The 17241-nt window shown below is 38.5% G+C and overlaps 1 protein-coding gene and 1 pseudogene across 5 annotated transcripts in view; both read left to right on the forward strand.

The window, feature by feature from the left end:
* The window catches only part of LOC105499433 (phosphodiesterase 4D), a 1582997-nt gene that overhangs the window by 47197 nt on the left and 1518559 nt on the right, over positions 1-17241 (forward strand). The window lies entirely within an intron of this gene.
* LOC139363874 (protein SET pseudogene) lies at positions 1651-15983 on the forward strand (annotated as a pseudogene).

The following is a 17241-nucleotide window of genomic DNA, read 5'->3' on the forward strand; positions in this document are numbered from 1 at the left end:
GAACCACATATGATGCTTTCTATTATATGCCTGTTGTATATGATAAAAATGAGGTTTTATTTACTTCTTGGGTACACTAAACATAAACACTCTCTAATGAGGAAAATAACCCAATGAGGGGAAAATGCTGGATGCCAGCGGATGGCAGTGATTTATGGAACTCTGGGCTCAGTGGTAGTGAAGGATCATCATAAGGGAAGAAACTGTTCTACAGTTTGGTGTAGCTGGGATGACTTTATATCCTAGTTTGCAAGACAGTCCTGGCCTTACCTGTTGAGCTGGTGTCCTATCAAGTTAAGATACCTTTCATGCTGCCCAGTGTCCTGGTTGAGATAATCCGTTTATGTGGTCACCATGAGGATAGGAAACAGAGAGAGGAGATTTTTCTTTGGATCACTGAAGTACTCATTTCATTATATGATATATCCCATTATAGGCTCACTCCTAACATTTGAGGACCCAGGACAAGACATCCCCCTATTCCATAACCTGTTCCTTCTCTTCTTGCCCTGGCTCCTCTGTGCCACCTGAGGATCCTTGTAAGAATGTGTGTGGATGAGCCAGCCTGCTCATTTAACTTTATTCACACCCAATTCCACCAGCTACCCATGAACACCCCTCAGGCCTAGGGGTGTGCACACCTGTGAGTTGATCTGCTTTGGAAGGGTGAAGACTCACACAGGCCCTGGAAGCTGGTTTCAGACCACTTGGGGCAGGAAATTCCAGGCTCATAAGTACCTGGAGAAGAGTCTAGAAGGGAAGTTGTTCCTGCAGGTGGGTGTGTATCACAGCCCTGCAGACTGCTGGCTCTGTGGAGAGGCATGGCTGGAGGAGGGCAGGAGAGGGCATTCTGAAGCATCAGCCCCCTGATTAGGGATACCTGGCCCTAGAGTGGTCCTGTCCTTTTCACTCCTGCTTTTCAGAGATCCTGCTTCTAACACATCCTTGAGCATCTCAGTAAAGCCAGCTTCCTAAGCCATTCTGAAGTTTTGGGTTAAGAAGGTTTCACATGTGAATAATGCTTGGTCACCAGCCTGAGGTCCAGCGTATTCTTCATCTGGTCTGATAGAAATCCCTTGTCTTTAAATGTCATATATTTAAGGTAACAACTCTATTTTGCAGGTTGAAACAAAAACTTAAACTATATGAGTTAATGTTTTTAAAGTCAACCAAAGGGAAGGCACCTCTTCCCAGTGTGTTTCATCAATTGAGACCTGGTGAACGTTTTTTTGTTTGCTGGTATGTTCCACCATGTGTGTGAGCATGAAGGTAGGAAAATGTTTGCTCAGCCATTTCCTCTGTGGTTTGGTTTGTTGGAGAATCAGTCAAATGGAAAGTTTTTCCTCTGATGTGATTACAGAATCAAATATTTTATAATTCCCAGGTACTTCTGAATCTTGAATAATTATTAAAGTCAGTGAACACTTTCTCTTTCTTTTCCTTGACTCCCTTTGGATTGAACTAATCTGTAGGGCAACACAATATTATTTCCCTGGGCTAGGTGCACTTTCCTCTTCATGGATTATTGGGTGCCTGTAGATAGAGTCCCCATGCACAGCAGGCAGATTGTGCATCGCACAGTCCTGGAGGTAAATTTCACCAAGATTTGTGATTTGTGCAAATCTTGGTGAAATTGTGCAAATTTGGGATTTGTGCAACATGGTAGCCCTGCCTATGCATGTTTGGGGCAGGGATTCCCCCCAACTGTGTAATCCCTGGGAGGCTTGATTTTCTTCTTCTTTCTCTCACCCATCATAAGCATATGGAGAATATGGGTGTTTGAAGAGAAAAAGTTGAAAATAATGTTATTTTCTGCATTTTCTCCCATTTTTTGAGAGAACTCATTCTCTTTCTAATATTAATGTAGATCAGGGAAAATAAAAGCCATTTGTTAAAGAACTAACTATTACGTAATAAACTGTCAAACAATTACGCCAAAGGTGTGTTTACAAACTCCTGTTCTATCTTGGTGGGTTGATTAGCTTCCTTGGGGGTCCAAACAGCTATGGCTTTTCCATTTTTATAAATGGTTCTGCATTTATAAAATTATGAATGGACATTTATAAGATTAATTAAGAATAGAACTAATAGTGTAAAGGGATCCTTCAAGTACCCATGTGTTATTGCTTACTTTTAACCAATAAGTCTTATACCAGAGTGTTCTGCCTGCTTCTGGATGAGCAAGGAGACTCATGGTCTGGTTCTTGGACTTCCCTAGCAGCATGGCCCCCAAATGCCAGTCTCCACTCCCACCTCAAAAGAAGAAACCAAGAATGCCTCTCTGGGACCAGAGGAGATATCGGCCTCTGCAGGCTTGCTGAAGAAGGGAGAAAAAGAACAGCAAGAAGCAATTGAATGCGTTGATGAAGTACAAAATGAAATAGACAGACTTAATGAACAAGCCAGTGAGGAGATTTTGAAAGTAGAACAGAAATATGACAAACTCCGCCAACCATTTTTTCAGAAGATGTCAGAACTGATCGCCAAAATCCCAAATTTTGGGCTAACAACATTTGTCAACCATTCACAAACGTCTGCACTGCTGGAGGAGGACAAAGAGGCACTGCGTTATTTGACCAGAGTTGAAATGACAGAATTTGAAGATATTAAATCAGGTTACAGAATAGATTTTTTATTTTGATGAAAATAAAGTTCTCTCCAAAGAATTTCATCTGAATGAGAGTGGTGATCCATCTTCAAAGACCACTGAAATCAAGTGGGAATCTGGAAAGGATTTGATGAAACGTTCAAGTCAAACGCAGAATAAAGCCGGCAGGAAGAGGCAGCATGAGGAACCAGAGAGCTTCTTTACCTGGTTTACTGACCATTTTGATGCCAGTGCTGAGTTAGGAGAGGTCACCAAAGATGATATTTGTTCCAACTCATTAGCGCACTACTTGGTTTCTGATATGGATGATGAAGAAGGAGAAGGAGAAGAAGATGATGATGATGAAGAGGAGGAAGGATAAACAGATACTGAGGAAGAAGACGAAGATGAAGGTGAAGAAGATGAAGATGATGATGAAGGGGAGGAAGGAGAGAAGGATGAAGGAAAAGAACACTAGAACACTGATAGGTTCCAACCATCCTTTTCCAAAAAAAATTCTCCAGTGTCTGGGAGCAAGTTCTAGTCTTTTCTTTTTCCTCTTGTGTTCTGTCACCCTGTTCTTGAGGTCTCTTTTCTCTACATCATGGTTCTCAACTTATTTTGGGGGAAATACCTTGAGCAGAATACAATGGGAAAAGTGTCTCTACCCCTTTCTGTTTGAAATTCATTTTTATCCCTTTCTGTCTGAATAAAAACTGTATGGAATCAATGCCACCGAGGTCTGTGGGAAATAAGAAAAACCTGCTCCCTTCGCTCTGCTGGAAGCTGGAGGGTGCTAAGCCCCTGTGTAGGAGTGCACAGAATTCTAGTTTTTCCCCTCCTTTCTCTGTATATTGGGCTTAGAGAGTACGCAGTGTCTCTATGTGAATATGGACAGTTAGCATTTACCAACATGTATCTGTCTATTTTCTCTTGTTTAAAAAAAGAGAAAAAAACTAAAAAAAAAAAAAAAAAAAGAAAAAAAAGGGGGGGTTATAGAAGGTCAGCGAAGGGTGGATTTGAGATGTTTGGGTGGGTTAAGTGTGCATTTTGACAACACGGCTTCTCCTTTGGCATGTTTGTTGTGATATATGACAGACATCCTTGTAGTTTAAGAAGACACTTTTAAATAAATTTTCTTCTAATGATGACTTTAGCCCTGCCACTCAATGGAAGAATCAGCAGAACCTGTGGGATCCTATTTGGAATTGATGCTCTCTATTGTAATTTTGTTCCTGCTTATTTTTAAATTTCCTTTTTGTTTCACTGTAAAGGAAAGATGATGCTCAGTTTTAAATGTGAAAAGTACAAGTTGCTTTGTTACAATAAAACTAAATGTGTACACATACACACACACACACACACACACACAAACTTACACCAAAATCACACCACTTTAGTTACTTGTCCTGGAAAGGTGCTCTTTGTTTTTGAGCTTTAAAGAAACTAGTCTTCTTTTATTTGGCTGTAACTAGGAACTCAACTGAGCAGGAATGACTATTCTGATATGTGCTTGTTACATTTTTGGTTTTCAGAGGTGGCATATCGAGGAGGTGCACCTATGGATTGCAGCATAAATATCCACGGGTCCTGGCGTGCAGTGCGTGCACCCACTCATTATCTTGATGTGCTGCTCACAACCACATCTCTCCTTACACTATTGGAAACTTTCATTCTTAATCATTTAATTTATCCCTAGCGACTCCAGCCTCTCACGACAGACTGAAAGACCACACTTGATGAAGTCCAGATATATTTTAATTGTCTTATATCAAGCCCAAGGGAGAATTTCTTAGTGACTATGCTGACTTATGAGTCTTGAAAAAACTTTAACTGTGGGAATTTTGATGTATAATGAAGCCAGGAGAGGGACACACTTCATTCCAAAATGCTGCAAATAGAATTTAAGCAAGCAACATGACACACATTGTTTGTTTGTTTCTTTTGCTTTTTTTTTTTTGTGATGAAGTCTCCCTTTGTCGCCCAAGCTGGAGTGCAGTGGCGCCATCTCGGCTCACTGCCACCTCTGTCTCCCAGGTTCAAGTGATTCTCCTGCCTCAGCCTCCTGAGTAGCTGGGACTACAAGCACGCGACACCATGCCCAGCTAATTTTTTTGTACTTTTAGTAGAGGCGGGGTTTCACTATGTTGACCAAGCTGGTCTCAAAATCCTGGCCTCAAGTGATCCACCCACCTTGGCCTCCCAAAGTGCTGGGATTACAGGCGTGAGCCACTGTGCCCAGCCGTGACACACATTCTTAACTATTCTCCAAAAGGAAGAACACTAGAAAAGTGGTAGTTTGAAAAAAGAAATGTCCAGCAGCAACTGGATGGCTCATAGCTCCAGTGGTTCTGATAAGTGCTCAGTGGAGAGTCTGATACACATTGGGTGCTCAAGAAAATATTTGTTAACTGAATAAACAAATGAATCGGATCTTGTTCAGATAAATTCCAAAGCAGAGAATATCTGCCACAAGTGCTCACATCAACTATGCCTATTAAGCAGCACTGTGTTGTTTGCTTTCACAGATAGGGATTTGATTTGGTATTTGCTGAAACAGACCCACATCTTACAGATGGCATTGAGACTCAGAAGAGTTAAACACTTTCTCACAGCTACTAAGCACTAGAACTAGAATTAGAATGTGTGCTTTCTGACCCCGAGTCTAGGATTCTAGGACTTCAAGGGTTTCCTATCTTTTTGAAGTCATGGGGCAGAACAATATAAAGGAGCAGCTGGAAAAAACTGAAATGAAATTACTATTCACTCTTACATAGGAAGAATAAAGATAACTCTTGAGGACCCTGATATATTATGGTAATAAAAATAAGACTGAGGTAGCAGAAGCACATGGACATGCAGGGAACACTTCCAAACATCCTTCAAAAGGCCTAAGTTCTAAGGACAGGAAACATGAGGAAGCAGAGAAGGAAGGAAATGTGTCTAAATTCTTCCAAGCTGTTTCTTTTACTATTCAGGCCAAGCCGTCTAACTCTAATCAAAATCTCAGGGAAAGCTTATGGCAGCTGAGGCTTTTGGAAGTACATTAGAAAATAGGAGGGAAAAAGGCCTTATAACTCATTGATTTGTATCCTTATGTTATTTTATAATATTATTAAAGCTCTCTCCATTTTATGTAGATTCTGTCTCTCAGCTGTACTGCAAATCTATGAGGACAAGTCTCTTGTCTCTTTTATATATTCCTTGTACTGTGTCTATATGTGGTGGTCTCTCAGTCAAGCAGGCTGTACAATTTATTCGAAGTGTTCCAAGGAACTTGTGTCCCTCCACTGCTCTGACCTCATTTTTGCAATGTTAATTAAGTTGGGTAGATGACCTATTCGACTGATAACACTCAATAGCTCACTGGTATATGGTAAGTAGTTTATTCTCTTAGTTAGTTGACCATAACCAGATTAAAGCCCAAAAAGATACGAAAAAAAAAATCAGGTGGTAGATAGTGGGGAACAGAGGTATAGGACACTGTTTTGGGAAAGTGGATCTTAACTCAGTTATGTCAGGATGAGGTGTTACAAGAAGAGAGAACAAGAGAGAAGGCTCTCACCATTAAATTTGGCTTCTGGCCTTGGGTCAACCTTGCATGATGTTTTGTAGACTAAGAGTAAGGAGGGAGAAGTTGAGACAAAAACTTTACTCTCTGTTTGGTCACTGAGAGCAAAGGTTCTCTTTGTGCTAGTTTATTCTTAAGTAGTAGCATGAGGAGTTTAGGGGTTTATTGCTAAAGAAAATTCATCCTCTTGTGCTAATTGGGCAGAGATTCCAGGTATGAAAACCAAAATCATTTGACCACCTGAGTTATAGTAATTTTAGTGCTTACATTGTTTATTTTCACTGTATAGCACAACCAAATACTATTCAGTCTGGCTGCATGGAATGAGATATGGCTAATTAGATTTCCTGGAGAACCCAGGTTAAGGTAGAAATGCCATATTAACAGTAGCACCCTTAAACCTGGGGAAAGAGGCTCTTGCCTCATGTCACTTGCTTTAGAGGGCCCTGCTGGTCTTCCTCCACTGTGCCATGCCTTATGGTGAAAGGATTCTACAGAGCCATGTGGCTATTGTCAATCCAAAGCACCCCATTCCCTCTTCTAAACCACTTGGTACCCCACAATTCCTGCCTAAGTGATCCCAAGATGACTTCCAGGGCCTACATGGGTCTCTCCTGGGGTCTCATCTCCCAGTGGTGAACTGTACCACTTGTGTTGAGCACTCCTAGGACCAAAGAATGTAGGGCTGTGTATGAATCTTAGTTGTGTGGGCTGAGGTGTCCTCAGGAGTGTGTGCAAGGCTCCTCACTGCAGAAAAGAACTGAAGGTGGGAAAGAGAAGAGAAGGGAATGGGCTACTGGCTGGAGACCCCAGCTCCAAAAATTTTAGGCATGGGCTGACATTTCAAACTCTCCAGTGGCAAACCATCTAGAGCAGTCAACTCACATTGACTATGAAGTACATGCACTACTTTGAGTAACTAGGCTTGATCACAGAGGTCCTTGCATGGCCTCCTGGTCTGCATGTCAAACAACAGTGGTTATTGTTCTCTGGACGCTAATGCTGTAGGTATTAGATGTGACTGTTCTCCATAGACATTCCTAGGGAGTTGCTAATGGTGTGGTGGTAATTGCTGTTATTATTTCATAAACATTGAAATCTTTTATTTTTTGTAAAGTTGTCTCCTTGAATACTGGACTATAAAGGTGTGTGGATGTGTTCTACCAAATTGAGAATTCTAGTTAATTGAGTTCTGGTTATTTAACTTTTTACCGTGGTTTGTACTTGCTGCTTGTTCAGAGTCTAGGCAATTTTACATGGGCATATTTTATCCTTTCTCCCCATCTCCATTAGTCTTCAAGATCAGGAAGATGATTTATGTCATTTTAAAATAGAGCCTTCCTCTGTCTCTCATTTTCCTTCTCTCTCTCTCTAAGGTATATTGCTGCCTACTATATCCTGGGCCCTGTGCTAGAATTTCTCTTGTGCTAATTTTTATTGATAACATATGATGGCTTAAAATGTCATCTACTGTTTAGTAAATTCATAATAGAAAATAACTTTGTTCCCTCACAAATTTTTATAGACATTTAAAATTAGCACTTCAATATCCAAGTATTTTGCTTTTTCTTTTCTGGAGAGAAACTAACACCTGTAGGTATTTGTTGACATGCAGAAAATGCATGCAAGAATTTTAAAATCTTTTACCCTATAATTGGTCATGTACTATTAACTAGACCTCTTCTTTAGCTCTCTTACTGTATAGGCTCTTCTGTTTTCCCAAATTCTCTTCTCTTTCTCTAAATTCTTCACCCTGTTCCCTACCCTTTCCCTGCCTTGTCTCTGGGTTTTTGTCTCTCTTGCCTCATTTTTCCTTCTTTCTCTCTCACTTTCTTCCCCCACCACTTCTTTCTTGTTTACACTCCCTGCTCATGTTTGTGCTGCTTTGTGTTTGTGTTTATATCTACCAGGGGAAGGACCAACCATCTTTATTTTTAAATTTTGTTTTACTTTAAGTTCTGGAATACATGTGCAGAATGTGCAGGTTTGTTACATAGGTAAACGTGTGCCATGGTGGTTTGCTGCACCTATCAACTCAGCACCTAGGTATTAAGCCCCGCATGCATTAGCTATTTATACTGATGCTCTCCTTCCCCTCACTGCCTCCCAACATGCCCTGGTGTGTATTGTTCCCCTCCCTGTGTCATGGGTTCTCATTGTTTAGCTCCCACTTACGAGTGAAGACATGTGGTGTTTGTTTATCTGTTCCTGTGTTAGTTTGCTGAGGATGATGGCTTCTGGCTTTATCCATGTCCCTGCAAAGGACATGAACTCATTCCTTTTTATGGCTGCATAGTATTCCATAGTGTATATGTGCCACATTTTTTTATCCAGTCTATCATTGATGGACATTTGGGTTGATTCCATGTCTTTGCTGTTGTGAGTAGGGCCGCAATAAACATATGCATTCATGTGTCTTTATAATAGAATGATTTATAATCCTTTGGGTATATACCCAGTAATGGGATTGCTGGGTCAAATGGTATTTCTGGTTCTAGATCATTGTGGAATCACCACACTGTCTTCCACAGTGGAACCAACCATCTTTTAAAGCAACAAATGACATCCAAGTGTGAAGTCGCAAGTCAAAGAGCTAGAGAGTCATACGGTTTCAGAGTTGTCGCAGTTTTGAAGATTGATCCTCTGGCAGGGTCCCCCTCATTTTGTACCTGAGAATATAGGTCTAGCGAATAATATCACCTGTCCAAGCCCACACAATGACCAGGCTTCCTAGCTCTAATTTATCAGTCCAGTCCTTTTCTTAAAAATAGTTTCTGAATATATGCAGGTAAAAATAATAAATAAGCCACCATAAGTTACAGACTTATGTATGTCTGCTTCTATGGTGCCAAGGAAAGAAAACAAGGGGGAGGCATGAACATAAAAGAACACAGGTGCACTTATACGTTGTTTCTTCAAAAGATCATGAAAAGATAGCTTAGAAATTGCCAATAAGAACTACAGACAAACAAGCTCAGACAAGTTACGGCAGAGAGGAGTGTACTTAAAGTTAGAAAGCAGGAGAAGCACGCTTGTCAACAGGGAGAAAAGGAGGAGCTATGGACCTTACAGTTGGAAAATGTGTTCAAAAAAAATAAAGAAGTTGATCCTTCTTGATTTTTCTTGTTTTGAAATTTATGGCAACATGTACAACAAACCTATTTTAATGTACAATTTAAAATTAGTATGCTGTGATTTACTTGGGCTAATATAATTGTAAAACACTTTTAAGCTAGACCAGCTGTAATTATATTCCCAAAGATTTGATTTTTATCATTAGTTACAGTTAATAAGACATTTATGATCTCTTTTTGGTTGTCTCTGGTGAAGCATTGTTGGCGATGCTTTCCTGACTTGAAATTCTCCTGTGTGTTGAAATCGAATTAGGGAAATGAGTAAGTAAATAACTTATCCTAAAAGTGTAATCTCTCCTTTGTGACATAAATTAGAAATCCATTCACATCTGTGGAATAATTCTCAGTTTTGCAACTAAATAATCTGATATGCACAAGCAAACATGCCAATCTTTTCTCAGTCTAGGAGAATTTGGTCACTTTCTACTTGAACAAAACAAGCTATATGTGCTTTTAAATAGATGTATCATTTTCTCAAAATTGGATTATAAAGAGCTGATCTGAGACCCAATCAGATGGATAATTAAACAGCAAAGGTAAGAGGCTTCTGACTGTGCATGCTTACAGTATTAATTGAAAAAATAAAATATGATTTTTAATCCTAAAGGTAATTTGACCGATGCACATGTACAATGATGTAAGGTTCTGTCACTTTCCATTTTAATCTCGGGATCGTGGAGCCATTTGAACCTAGCTTTCTCACAGAGAATGGACAAAGTTTGACTGAAGAAATCTGACCGCATTTTATGTTTTTTTGGGGTGTGTATAGTTGAATGAAAACATGAAGATAATACTTTTAAACAATTTTTTGATTTTCTTTATTCTTCGTTCAGCTATGATGCTTTATTTTCTCAGATCTGTTTAATCATCTGGAATACTTTTTCGAGTGATTTTTAAAATGGCAGGAAATGTTCCCTCTTCCATAATGTACCTGTTGCCTCTGAAATGCCATTGGTGTTTGAATTTTTTAAATCCTCATTTGTGGCAGTTATTAAATTTTGCTTCATGTTATAGTAATTTGGCTTGCAAACATATCTTTTGTACCAAATTTTAAACTCCTTGAGGACAGAGTTCATATCATTGTCTTCTTTACCCTGGACCTTTCATTGGTGAAATGTTTGTGGAATCGGCAAATGAACGTAAGACATACATTGCCTTCTGACAGTGGGCAGACATGTGGCGGGCTGTTGCTGGGTAATGTGCTCATAATGTCCTGCAGATTAATTTGGTTCTTTGATCGAAAATGAAGTGAAAACATGCATCTGCAGTTCAACCTTTTCCCGGTGTTATTCAAAATGTAATTCAATGTGATCAATTACATTGAAAATAATTGAGAAATGAGATGACACTTAAATTAGTTGAAGAGAATTATGGGTTTTGTCCTTGGTTCTTTGGATAAGTAAACTTTTAGTGTTTTCTCAGACATTTGCAAAATTCTAGGGGTTGTCTGTTCTTTCCTATAGGACATCCAGATCCTGAGGCTTTTCTTCTTATCATTTCTCATTTAACTGCTTATTAATTCTTTCCAAGAGAAGGAATAAGAAGTATGAATTTTTGCTGTTAATTGAACCTTCCCTTAAAACTGTTTGGAGTGTCTTTTGGGCTATTGAGAAACACTGTTTGGTCACTTTTCCTGGGCTTCTGAGAGTCCAGTTAGAAGAGTTCTTTATTATTGTCATGACATAGTTAATAATAATATTTTCTGTTTCACTTTTACATAGCATAACTTTTCAACAAACCTGGCAAAACATCTTCCAGGCATTCTGGTCAGTAGAGATCCTGTTATCAGTTGTGCTGCAAGACATTATTGAGCCGATAGTGTAACTGGTCCAGTTTCCCCCTTTTGGCTCTGTAGAGAGTCAGAAGCATAGCAGAGGGTCCCATGGAAGTAGGGATAAAAGGGAATTCTTCTTTGACTTTTAAAAATCTCTCAACTCCATTTAAAACTCTGTTTTCCTCCTTGGGAGATACGGAGTGGTTCCAACATCCTTGATATCAGTTGCATTTTGGTCAAATTCAACCTTTAATCCCTTCTAAGAATGGGAAAATGAAGACATCTACTATGACGTCCCAAAGGCCTGTAGTTATTGAGAGAGCTGGCAAGACTAGAATTATAACTTGGGCCTCTGCTATTATGAATATATTGCTTGCTGTGAACTCATTTGGAGCAAACTTGTATTATTGTAGAAGTAGGAAAGAGGCCAAAAGAGAGACAGGGGCAAAAAGACATGATCATTAAGAAAAGATAAATGTTTGAGCTGATGGATATCCCAATTTTCCTGATTTAAGCATTACACATTGTGGACAGGTATCAAAATATCATGTACCCCCCAAATATGTACAACTATATCAATAAAAACAGTTTAAAAAGTGATAAAAAGCAGTAGCAGAAATATATTCCTCATGTAATTTTCATTGCATTTGAGCATCTAGGATTTTTGACAAGACTTCCGTCTACCATAGGGTGCTTAGGAGGCCTAGTGATCTCCAGAACTGTGGGGTATCAGTTCATCAGTCGGCTCCAAGACCACGTTAAGTGCTTACTTAATGCAGAGCACTATCTTCAATGCTTTGAAGATTCTAAGTTCCATTTTTGACCTGTCTTCTATGTTGGGCAAATTATTTTTATGAGTTTTGCTTCTGCTTCCTCATTTATGTGTAGGCGATAGTAATAGTAATGGCTGGGTAACCTCACAGGGAACTGCAGGTTGAAGGTGGGGAAGCATCTTCTTCTAATATACCCATATAAAGACATAAAGACAGCATTTATATATTTGTAGTCAAATCATTGGTTCATCCTATTTTCTGCAGGTGAAGATAGATATCACCATGCCTATGGCCAATTATCTTTATCCAGTTCAATTTGGCCAGGTCAACGAAACTTGTATTTATGTCATACTCTTGTATTGTGGGAGATAAAAGAATAGTGCCCCTAATTTAGTTTTGGTAAAATTGAGGTTAAGTGATTTTCCCAAATTTATTTTGATATAAAGTAAATTGCAGATATAAGTTTTTCAGTCCCTAACCTTTTGTTCTCATTTAATTATTCCACGAGGAAATGCTGCATATTAAAATTATCTTCTTAAATGGCTCACTCAATCCTTTTGTCCCTTACTTCTCCAAGTAAAACAACTAACCCCCATTTTTCAGTTTGTTGTGAATTCAGTTTGTCCAAACTAGGCTGGGGATAAGTTAATTAAATAATTATATAGTGATTAACATGGGTTAGCATTTATGTCAAATTGGGGCAAAACCACCTTTTGAATACCTAGAAGGTAGTGAAATGTACTTAATACTAACATCATCATGAATATCAATCACAGGTTTAGAAGTCTTTTGATATATATGAGCTAAATATGGGTTGAATTCCCACCAATCATATCTTAACAGATTTTTTTAAAAAGATAAGTCTCTCAATCAGCTGGTTTGTCTTTCTCATAAAAATGACAATAAAATTATAGTATGTGAACTTCTGATTATTTAGATTCCAGTTAAACAGGATTTTACTTTAATTTCTTTTATTATGAAGAGAGAGAATAATGGTTTCCTACTTTTCAATTCCATTTAGGAGGAACTTGTTTCTTTCAGAGCACCAAATGAAGCCTTCTTGCTGGCCATCCTATAGGACCTTTGCACTTGAATCTCTGGTTTCTGAATTTGGGACATTTTATAATATCTCCTAAGATTTTTCCAGGTGATCTTTAAAAATAGGTTCTAGAGAGATTTTAACAATCAAATTAATGGTTCCTCTGTTTAACTCTTTTAAAATATATTTTCATGATCCTCTGTGTGTGTGTGTGTGTGTGTGTGTGTGTGTGTGCACGCGCACAGGGGGTGGGTGAAGGGAGATGTGGGGAGAACAAACAATAACCAAAGAAATAACAGTGGAACTTAAAAATGTTTTCTACTAACTTGTTTGCTAATAATTATTCAGGCAGCTTTATGAAAGCTCTTTGGAAATTCTAGAAGTGTTTCCATTTCAGGCTTAATATATTTGGATTATAAATAAATATCAGATACCTTTTGGAGGCATTAGAAACTAAACATTATGCAAAGGCTACCCTCTGTTGCGTCAGGAGCTTGAATTGTTTTCATTAAAATATCTGCTATGAAAGCACTGAGATTAGATGGGATGTTAGCTCCCCTTTTTCCTGCTATCAAATGTCACAGATTTGTATTGTTGGTAGAAACTGAGATTTCATTTTCCTTCATCCCATTCTGATGCTGGCTTCCCTGAAGCAACACTCCTGTTGCAGATTTTTATGCTCGAGGTAAGTCAGAAAAGGAATTTCGGTGAGGCATGAGTTTTTTGATGAAACGTGGGGGAAAACCAAATGGGCATCTTCAGAATGAAAGCGTACGTCTTTGTCTGTCTGAATGTGTGAAAAAGAAAAATGCTGAACACAGTCTAAACCTCCTGCTGGTGTGATTTTTGAGTAGTGTTGATGGTCAACATATGAATGAAGGTTTTTCTGTTGCAAAATGCTTTATTGTTATGTGCAGGGCAGACATCTGTGTGCCTGCCTTAAATTTATGAACTAATAACATCTGTTCCAAGAAATCCTGTCAGGTCTTTAACAGTACCATTTTGTTCTGAGTTATTCTGGCAAATGGATGATTTTGCTTTTAAGTAATTATTTTTTGAATTTCTAAATATAAAGTCACATATGGTTTAATGTATGGGGAGGATGCCTTTTTCATCAATGAAAACTTTCAGAATTGACTAATCGCATTTTCTTTTAACAAAATATCATTCATTATTTTCTTCTATTTGGAACAGATGTAAATGTCAATAAAATAGATTCAAGCAAATTTTATGAGTGAGATTACAGATAAATGATAATAAGAAAAATCATGAGAAAACCCAACCCAAATAATTGAGTCGGGCTGTACTATAAACAAAGTAAATTTAAAAACATATGTCCCCAGAGAACTGTGGCTAGTAGGATAGATACTCTCTGAGGCTACCCTCCTAGGGTAGTAACAGTAATTCTGCTGAAACCAATTAGGCACTGTTGAGAGCAACTTCTCGCTGCCGATGAAGGGACTGGATCCTGTAGCCTGGTGTCCTTGTCAAGTCCTCAGTGTGTACTCAGCTTGCCCCTGATAATACACACTGGTCTTAAATGAAACAGAGTGGCAAATATTTAGAGTGAGTTTTATGTGTCTTTGGGATTTTTCCTTCCCCACCATTGGTAAATAGCACGTTTCCTCTGCTGATCTGTGACCTTTGAGATAACTTCCCTTGTTAAACACACACTCATTTGTGTGGGTGTTTGTTTTCTTTCTTTTTTTCAAAAGCTATTCCTTCTTTTCTACTTTATATTCAATTGCTTTCAGCACAGAGTAAAGTAAAGATGAATCTCTTGTCTGTAGTTTTGAAGGGAGGGAATGAGAAGCAAAGGAATTAGCAATTGCAAAGATAAACCTACAAAGGCAAACTAAGTAGAAACATACTTTTTCCGTTGCAAATTATGATTCACTACTATAGGCTGTAATCCCTATGCTGACATATCTCAGAATAAAATGTAAGTTGCTTGAGATGCTATTCTGAAGCATGTGATATGGTTTTATTGATTGATAAATTTATCCATATGATGATAGTCGTAGATTTTCAGAGGCCCCATATGGACTGTTTGAAATGAAAATGTTATATTAGCAATGGATGAGAACATGCCACTTGCCCTGCTCCATACAAACTTTGATTCCTAGGAATCAGCACATGTTAGAGAGCTGGAGGCCACCGTATGGTGTGCAAGTGCTCCTGTGCTGAAGTGACACCAGAACAATCACCACATTGCCATCAGGCTATCCATCTGAGGCACGGTTTTCCTTCTTGTTTCAATCTGTATCATTCCTGGAGAATTTGCTGAGGCCCCCAGGGCAGTGCTGAGGCCTCTAGCCCCACCAAATCTCTTTTTCTGTCCCTTCATCATTTTCAGGTCTGACTGCGTGTAGTTTTCCTGTGTTCTCTAATTTCTGGGCCAAAGCTTGGCAGGGGGCAGGCGCAGGATTAGGTTGAAGAGGCCAGTATGACCAGGCATACCAAGGTTCATTGTGCTATACCAGAGGTATTACATTAGACTAATGAAGAGATTATAGAAACTTAGTTCTCCATCTGAATTCTCTTATTAACACATCACTGTGAGTCAGCCTGCTGCTTTCAGTGTTGTGTGTTTTTTTCCTTTGTTACTTCTGTTGCTGCTAATGATATTGGTATCATTTGTTGTATCAATGCAACTGACTTGTACTTCAAGTCAGTATCTCAACCAACCTAGAATTTCTTGTCTAGCTATGGTAGGTGGTATGGGGTGGTAGTGGTGTTGTCTCAGGCTAGTATATGATAGTATGATTTTGAAGTCTATTTTTTTTCCCCCTCGTTTAACAAACTAGTGTGAACATCTATCCATGCCTTTTAAACACTTTTCTCCAAGATAATTTTTTATAGTTTTTTAATGGTTAAATAACATTAATTGGCTGGGCGCGGTGGCTCAAGCCTGTAATCCCAGCACTTTGGGAGGCCAAGGCGGGCGGATCACAAGGTCAGGAGATCGAGACCACAGTGAAACCCCGTCTCTACTAAAAATACAAAAAATTAGCCGGGCGCGGTGGCGGGCGCCTGTAGTCCTAGCTACTCAGGAGGCTGAGGCAGGAGGATGGCGTGAACCCAGGAGGCGGAGCTTGCAGTGAGCCGAGATCGCGCCACTGCACTCCAGCCTGGGCAACAGCGTGAGACTCCGTCTCAAAAAAAAAAAAAAAAAAATAACATTAATTCAGCCAATAAAATTTAAAACTTTACTACTGTAAAGATTATTGTGTACCTCCTGGTAGTTACATCAGGATTATTTCCTTAGGATGCAGAGCTTGTAGGTTAAAGAGTATAGTTATTAATAAAGGTTTGTTTTTTTGGCCGAACTGCTCTCCAGAAAGTTCTTTTCCCCTTCAATTTATTCTCCTACCAGCAGTGCATGAGAGGGCACATTTTCCCATATCTTAAGTAGTGTTGTTTTGTAGAAACGTTGCCAATCTGATATGGGGCAAATGGCATTTCACTGTGGTTTTTCTGTGTTTGTTAAGTCACTAGTGAGGTTGGATAGTTTTTTCCTTTGCAAATTGCCCTACCAATGTTCCTTACTTATTTTTCTTTTGAGATGCTTATTTTCCAGTTAATTTTATTCACAATTTTTGTATAGTATAGATAGTAATCCATGTGTCTATAGGTTGTTTATAATGTAAATATTTTTTTCCAAGTTTCTTAGTCACTTTTTGACTTTTTCCTTTGGGTATATTTTTACATTCGAAGTTTTTGTGCATGTGATTGAGTCTTTTTTAATTGTGGTAAGAATATTTAACATGAGACTTGCCCTTTAAAATTTGTTTACATCTATAATATAGTATTATTAACTATGGGCACAATGTTGCACAGCAAATCTCTAGGACTTAATCATTTTACATAACTGGAACTTTATACCCACTGAATAGCAAATCCCCATTTCCCTCTTCCCCACACCTGGGCAGTGGTTGAGTCTGTGATGTTTTCCTTTTAAAGTTGCTGCCTTTGGAGTTAATTTAGAAACGACTTCATCATCCCAAGATCACACACATTTTTCCTACATTTTCTTCCAGTTTCTTTATTTTACATGCAAATCTTAATCCATCTGGAATTTATTTTGTTGTATAGGAGTGCAAGAATTTAACTTTATATTTTCTCAGATAGTTTTCCACTTGCCAGTGGAATAATGATTTGTTGAATAATCTATCCTTTGCTTTTTAAGTTTTACCTTGAAAAAACACAATATAAAATTTTGGATCTAGTTTTTTAATATAATTTATTGATAGCTCTTTGTTTTGGACAGCATAACATTGTTTTAATTACTGTAATGCAGTTAAACATCTGATAGCTTGAATCATTCTTATCTTTTTCAAACATTTCTTGGCAGTTTCTTTCA

This window comes from Macaca nemestrina, chromosome 6 (assembly GCF_043159975.1).
Source record: "Macaca nemestrina isolate mMacNem1 chromosome 6, mMacNem.hap1, whole genome shotgun sequence".
In the NCBI taxonomy this organism is placed as follows: domain Eukaryota; kingdom Metazoa; phylum Chordata; class Mammalia; order Primates; family Cercopithecidae; genus Macaca; species Macaca nemestrina.